General features: G+C 36.8%; 1 protein-coding gene across 1 annotated transcript in view; it reads left to right on the forward strand.

The window, feature by feature from the left end:
• Positions 1 to 1,576: 1,576 nt before the first annotated feature.
• LOC107657578 (SNF-related serine/threonine-protein kinase-like) overlaps positions 1,577 to 8,289 on the forward strand; it is a 56,642-nt gene continuing 49,929 nt past the window's right edge. Inside the window, exon 1 of the mRNA XM_016445730.1 lies at positions 1,577 to 1,778. The gene's annotated coding sequence lies outside the window, so the exon portion shown is untranslated. The remainder of the gene's footprint in view (positions 1,779 to 8,289) is intronic.

Consider the following 8,289-nt stretch of genomic DNA (forward strand, 5'->3'; position numbering starts at 1 on the left):
GTCTCAATCATGTATATATAACACAATTTCCTAATGTGAAAGCATTTTCATGTGTGATGAAGGCGCAGTGCATATGGAGATAACAGTGTAGGCTACTATAAAAATCTGAAACGTTCAGTTGAATCATTTAACCCTGGATGCATTTCGAACGCAATTTGCGCACGGTTTCATACTCCTCCATGTGCAGTTAAGAGCAATATAAAAATAACTTTCTGGCCCACACAAAATAGGTTCGCTTAAAAACATCAATGCAAAATCAATGCAAATCAACTAGATGCAAAGTCATCCACAATATAAAACCGTCCAGTGACGAACAAAAATGCGGTTGTTTTAATATTAGAAATGAACTTAAAACCTAGAAAATACAAGAAGTTTAAAACAAATGACTATTTATATTTCCGCACCGTTAGAGTAACCACTGAGTGGGCAAATACGTGTCACGTGATATTAAACCATTTTTTTTTCAATGAAATTGAATTCATTTTACAATGAATAACGTGTTTTAATAATTCTTTGAACACGTGCTGATGTAAGATATTTTAGCTATTTTCAAGCGAAAGGAGACTGATGCTGATGAAGAAGTGATAGGCCTACTCTACTGATTGGAGCAACATTACTAGGCTATGTATGAATATTTAGGCCTACACTTACATGTTTTACAAAATGATTGGAATGTATTCAGTACAGTTTATTTTTTATTTATTTTTTATTATGATTGGTCTGATTTAAGGACAAGCTGTTTGCAAAACAAAACACCATATGTGACCCTGGACCACAAAACCAGTCATAAGTAGCACGGGTATATTACAATACAATGTATGGGTCAAAATGATCGATTTTTCTTTTATACCAAATGTCATTATGATAGGCTATTAAGTAAAGATCATGTTCCTTGAAGATATTTAGTAAATTTCCTACCGTAAATATATCAAAACTGAATTTTTGATTAGTAATATGCATCGCTAAGGACTTAATTTGGACAAATTTAAAGGCGATTTTCTCAATATTTAGATTTTTTTGCACCCTCAGATTCCAGATTTCCTGATAGTTGTATCTCAGCCAAATATTGTCCTATTCTAACAAACCATACATCAATGGAAAGCTTATTCATCTTTCAGATGATGTATAAACCTCAATAATAATAATAAAAAAGACACCTTTGACTGGTTTTGTGGTCCAGGTCACATATAGTAAGCTAAACAATTAATACATTTTATTCAAGAATAATATATTAACAAAACAACCTGCAAAACATATTTTGATAATTTAAAGAAATAAACAACGGTTACAACTAGAGAATTCTTACAGGTTATTTATTCAAGACCAATCTGTTGAAACTCCACGTCGCTATGGTTATCGCTTCGCACTTTTTGAGACCCCAGCTATTTTTTACTATCATCTGGGGGGACTTGAGGCTCCATAATTTGCATTCCGATGAAGAAATTAAAAACAACGCGTAGTCAGTCTACACAAGCGCAAAAGTCACGGCCACATAGCGCCCCCTGCTGATGGTAATGTTCAGTGCAGCCCGTCACAATGTGACTCATCTAATGTTTGCGTGCAGTTCACACTGGTTTCAGGGCAGAGAGCGAGAAGCGCTGAGAGTCGCACTTCCACCAGCAGCCTTTACACACACTGATCAGACATACACACACACACATACACACACACAGGGCTGGACTCACACTCAGCCGGGCCGTACCTCTGCCGTCTTCGGATCTACAGCCGCCGGAACGTTTCGGAGTTTTAAGTGGTTTTAATGTTCGCCGGAACGAGCGGTAAGTCAAAGCTTTGTGTGATAGTGCGTTAGAATGCTAACATGGTTAGCCGGTTAGCAGCTGGTTAAGACACAATAAACGTGCGTTAAACAACATCCGCTAAACTGGATGGGATTTGACAGCTGTATGCATGCTCTGTTGGGGCACACGATGCTGGATTGGCCTTGTTCCAGTGGATCTGATCATCATGGTCTGTGTTAGGAACGTATAGCCAGCTAGCTATTATTTATATCCTCTTCCTCTCTATGGATGTATGGAGCTCATAAGGAGCTTATGGGCCAGATCGTGGGCATGTCAGGTCTGCTTTCACATGATGTGTTCATGATCATCACCAGACATGGATGCTTTTCTCTCAGTCTTTCCACATGTGGGTTTGTTAGCATTGGTGCTAGGAGAATATTTCATGACGGTGGACTTGAACTACTCTGGTTTACAGAATAAGCTTGGTTAATTGCATCAGAACGAGAAGCTGGATGTGGTTTAGCATATTTGCTTCTGATGAGACCGAGCATCTTGGTAGCTGTGGTTTGATGCTCTCAGTATTAAAGGTTGTGATCACATTACTGATCCATTGCTGCTTGTCTGTGTTTGCAGGATTCCTGTTGTCCAATAGCATTATGAACATTAAAAGACTTGAATTTTCTGGAGTTCAAACGGCTTGATGGTTTCTTGGGAGCCTTAAAGTCTTCACTTAGAGGTTTAATTCTTCATCAGGTCTTTCATACTCAATTGCAGAGAGTTCAGAAGATCAGATTCAGTTCCCTTAAGCTTAGTGTTGTAGCCTGATGGATATATCTCATGTCACACTGGTATGTGTAAGGTGTGGAACACGTTTCTTCAGCTTAGTGTACTGTAATCATGTTACACAACCTGAAAGGTAAAACTAGGCCTGGAGCTGCTGTCTTGTAATTTGTGTTTGGAATGTGATGTTAATATGCAAGACGTAATCATCCCTTTGGTCTAGTGATGTAAAACAGAGAACAGTTTGAGTACTTTAACCTTACAAAGCTGACTGTACCATATTTGACACATGCAAGGCCTCTAAATTATCAACACGATCAAAGCTCTGCTGAAAAACCTGTTGTACACTATCTTTTGCGTGCCTTCTTCCCTCTCATTGATAGTTCAACTACTGAAATGTAGTTTCAGTACATTTTTAGAAAGTAAAAGGCCTTTAGTGTAATTCTAAAAATGTCCATCTTCAGGTTGTGGTACACGTGTCTTTTCTTCTGTGAAGTCTTTATTGTTTTTTATAAAGTAAATGTAAGGACTTTTATATTGTTAGGTTTGATTGATTATCCATATTTAATTTTTAGAAAAATGTATTAAATGGTACTTATTTGTATATCTCCCAATAATCATTGTAATGTAATGTGTTTTGCTCCTCACAAATAAAACTACAGAGCTTTGGTCATAAACATTAAAATATCAGCTGACAAAGATGTTGTTTTGTACTGTAATAAAGATCTTGGCTATACTTTATTTTAAGGTGTCCTTGTTACACTGTAATTGTACATTTAAGTACTGAGTAATATTAATTAACTACATGTACTTACTATATGGTTAGGGTTTGGCTTAGGGTTACTTGCATGTAATTATGCATAATTTATTGTTATTGTAATAGTAAATACATGTAACGTGTAACAAGGACACCTTAAAATAAAGTGTTACCAAGATCTCACTTATGTAAATTACAACTAGCTAACAGAATCTTACTTTTTGGCAATATAAATAACAGCATCTCCACAAAATTGCATATTTTTGCCTCTGAATAAAATTGAGGTGAGTTTGAGTATGAACTACATATTCTAACAATATTATACTATATGGGTCATAAAAGCCTGATGTCCAAAACTTTTTTTTTTTAACACTTCAATGAACCTTTCCATTAAAATTAATAAATAATACATTTCTGACCATTATTTCACGTGTCAGGCTTTATAGAGTTAACTCTGCTGATCTCACCTGTGTAATGAGAGAGACTGCAATATTACACAGTCACAGTACATTTCTGGCAATGAACGGTCATTCACTGGCAGATTGTTGGCTGATGTCCTTTGTCAAGAATTTTCCAAAAAGGTGAAGCTGTGTAATTGTGAAAGGACTGTAAATGTATACTGATTTCAGTGTTTTGGCATGAAACATTTAAGGTAGGGGTTGACTGACTGTGCAGCTGGGGTCATTTAAATCTATTACGACTGCGTGGTAATTGGTGGCCGGCCAGTATTAGGCATTACCGTGGGATATGATTTATTTAGGCTTTGCTGTAGGCTGCTCGAAAGGCAAGCTGAAATCTGAAATGCTATTTGTGTTAATCTTCCACTTTGCTTATGTACAACAGGGTTTGGGCCCCCTTGTTTGGAAGACATCCAGATTTTATAAATGCATACTAATATTATAATATTAAAAGCTGTTTATGATGACAACATAATCACTAGTGAAGGATGCCAAACAATGATACAAATCCTTGAACGATTGCTCCTCTTAAACCACAATAAGCTCTGCTTTATGAAAAGAGAAGGACATTTCCTTTAGCTGAACAAAAGCTGGTGTAGTGGTCTGTAGTGTTCATTATTAATGAACCAAGCTATTATTTGTGTACTATGAAAGCACTATGAAAATGAATGGACCTTGCAGGCTAATTAATGGTTTTCGCTAAGACAAGCATGCTGCTGCTGCTCATACTGGGTTAGGGATCTGAATGAACCCTTAACTTTAAGAATTAATTTTATAGTTTACCCCAAATTGAAAATTATTTCATAATATAATCACCTTGGTGAGTAAATGATAGAATTTTCATTTTGGGATAACTATACATTTAATTACTAAAGAGAATTGCTTAATTTAGTTTCAAAAATTGCATAAATCCCATGAATTGTTCTTGTTAGTGTTCACAACACACTATTAGCATTACAATTTTATTAAATGCTACACGTCAAGCTTTTTAGTAACACCTCTTACTTACGAATAGCTGTTATGCAAGAAATTGAATAATGTATTCAAACAACGCATTAAAATGTTAACTTAATTTGCCTAGGAACACTGTTTCCTGTTGTGGTGTTTGGTGCTATTATGGTGGTAACCAGATGGAATTTTTTGATGCAACCAATTAGGGATGGTATCGTTTACATTTTATCGATATCGATACTGTTATCGATACTATTTAGTGCAAAAAGACATGTTGTGAAAAGTTGTTGAAAATTTCAAGTTATTTTATTACTGCTGAATTTTAGCAACTGTATTAAAGTTCTTCAGTCAAGAGCAGTGAGTTATTTTTCTCTTTGTGTTTTATTTTATTAACATTAAAGGAATAGTTCATCCTAGGGCTGCACGATAAATCGAAATGGAATCGAAATCGCGATTCAACAGAAGCTGTGATTGTCATGCGTATCTTTCAGTGAAGCACGGTTCTGTCAAATATGTTATTAAATGTGATATTTTCAAATGCTTTCAGAAGGAGCAGCATTTACTACACAGTAAATTACACACATTTCTAGTTCACCGAGAAGCTATGCAAACAGCTGTCATTATCGCGAACTATTTCTTCGATTTCATAATCGAGCAATAACATCGTCTGCGATTTTTTTTTTCGTAACTTGTCAGTGAACTACGGCTGTGTGTAGTAAATGCTGCTCCATCTGAAAGCACGTGATAATGATTTACTGCTGATTACAGAACCGGCTTTACTAACAAAATGCGCATGACAATCGCATTCGATTAATCGTGCAGCCCCAGTTCATCCAATAATAAAAATTGTCATCATTTACTCACTCTCAAGTTGTTTTAAACCTGAATGAGTTTCTTTCTTCTGTTGATCATAAAAGTTATTTTGAAGAATGTGGGAAACCAAACAGTTGCTGGTCCCCAGTGACTTCCATATTTATTTTTCCTACTATTAAAGTCAGTGGGGACCAGCAACTGTTACCCACATTCTTCAAAATATCTTCTTTTGTGTTCAGCACAAGAAATAAATTAATACAGGTTTGGTACAACATGACAGTGAGTAAATAATTACATAATTGTAATTTTTGGGTGAACTATCCCTTTAATGACAATCGGCAGCATGTTTAGTAGGCTACTGTTGCTTTAAGAGCTGCACGCATCTGTTTTTCTCTCAACTGTTTACTTTCACTTTAGACATAAGTTAACTAACTGTGTGTATATGTAAACCTTGTGTGTTTTTGAGAGTATTAGCGCAATCAGTCGCTAACTAAGATTACTAAGTAATCAGGTGCTGTTTGACTGGCCTTTTAGTGTACGCACGCTTCAGGTGTACACGCTCTGAATAAACGCACGTCAGAACAGCACGCAAATGAAACGTTTAACCGGTGTACCGACGAAACATGCTACCTATCAGATTGTGCTACCAAAAATATATTTGCATTGTTTTAAGGGTAAGTTTAGGGTAAGGGTAGGTGTGGACGGGTAGGTTTAGGGTAGGGGTAGGTATGGACATTAAAAAAAGCCTCAAAACACATGAATAAGATGCTGGTAGCACAATCTGATAGGTAGCATTTTTCGCTATCTTTTTAATGGGAGGTAGCACAATCTGAGCGGGTAGCACAAATCGTCAGAACACAGCACATGCGCATGGATATCACATGCACGTCGAGCAAACGTTGGCCACATCATTCAGTGAAGAAAAATTACAAGCAGCAGCTTCTAATTCGCCATTAACATTGAAGTATTCAGAGATAAAACAACGCAAGTATCGATAACAGTATCGTTTGTCTTGAAACTTATCGGTAGTCCGGTATCGACCCAAATACGTACCGGTCCAAAAAAATACCAATTCTCGGTACCCATCCCTACAACCAATGCATTTAAGAATGCATGACTGATTAAATACAAAACTGTGAATAACTGGTTAAGAATAGGGGTGCTCCGATTGATCGGTTGCCGATCACTATCGGCCGATAATCGCTTAGGGATGATTGATAGGCGGTCTCTAAATAACCGATCTCAAAAAAACGATCTCAAGCTGATGACATACCTGCCGTGAGGTTTGGCATGACATGCAGCGGCACCGTCTCAGTCTCTGTCTGGTGCGGGTACAATAATTATAATGCTGAAGGTGAGATACTCGCCTTCATATTTCCTAATTAAATAACTTATAAAGTAATTTGAAAACCTTGTGCGAGACGTCATTTCACAAACAGCGTGAGTGAATCACCGCGCGCGCGCTCTCTCTCAAAATACGCAAATGTCTTCAAATCACCACATCGCGTCTGTAAGCGAGCTGCACAGTTGACACAGGAATTGTCACTTGCACAATCGAGGCAGTGTCACATCGTCACTAAAGTTTATAAATTGCATTACTTTTTAATTCTTGCCAGTGTTTTACCTTTCAGCGCTCCTGGAGACCATGCGCTCATGCACACTCGCAGCGAACACAAATAATGCCAGGTTCACATTACTCCGTTTGCAGTGCGAATGTGGTGCGTATTTTTTTTTTTTTAGTGTTCACACTGCACACGGTTGCGGTCCGGCAGTGTGTTCCACGAGCGGTGCGTCTGCATCAGTGCAGAGATCGTTTCCGCACCGAGTCTATTTTTGCTGCGCTGCAAGCGCTGAATTAAAGTAACGGCGCATTTTTTGCAGTAAATATGAACATGGATTGACACAAAAATGTAGTAATTACACCATAAATGCATATTATTAAAGTCTGTGTTTCACAGTCAACACATGGCTTTTTTTGATAGGTTTAAAGGGAAAGAGCACTTTTAGATAAACAAGGCAATAAGCAACTTAATATATAGGCCTAAGTAAATGCAAAAGTAAAAAGCATTGAATAATGTGTTGCTTCTATTTATTGTGTTTAAACATGTCTGTAAAAGATTGTATTACTGTACTGTGTAAAAAAAGAATCACAATGCTGAAAAAGCATTTTCAGTGACAATGTTTGGATTTGAAATTAAAATAATGGATGAATGTTTGTGGTAAACAGCCACGGATCAGTAGCGGACTCCTGTGTGAAAGCTGCTTCCCCTCTCACAAGAGTCACCTAAGAGGGGAATTTCCCCAAATTTCAAAAATGAAATTCAGGCCCTGAATAAATGTCTAAAAATCCTGATTGGAGTATCACTATACATAGTTATAAATGATAAAAAGAAGGCTTTAAAATGATTGGTATCTGTGATCGGATCGGCAGATACTGCTTTCTGTGCTCGGTCTCAAAAGTCCTGATCAGTGCACCCCTAGTTAAGAATGTTAGTCAAAGCTAGTGTTGTCACGGTACCAAAATTTCAGTATTCGGTACCAATACCAGAGAAAATCCATGGTTCTCGATACCAATTTCCAAATTGTACCAAATTGTACCAAAGTACCAAAGCAAAACAAAAAAACATGCTAATTGAACAACATTATTATTTTTATTAATAACAGTAAACAAAAATAAAATGTACAAACCCAATGCCATTCTTTATACATATTTAACATTGTGTTTAAAGTTTTTCCACAAGTAATAAAAGTATGAAAAAAGTAAACAAGTTTCACCCAAAAGTTTTTGTCA

Source organism: Sinocyclocheilus anshuiensis, unplaced genomic scaffold (genome assembly GCF_001515605.1).
Source record: "Sinocyclocheilus anshuiensis isolate Anshui unplaced genomic scaffold, SAMN03320099.WGS_v1.1 scaffold251, whole genome shotgun sequence".
Taxonomy (NCBI): Eukaryota; Metazoa; Chordata; class Actinopteri; order Cypriniformes; family Cyprinidae; genus Sinocyclocheilus; species Sinocyclocheilus anshuiensis.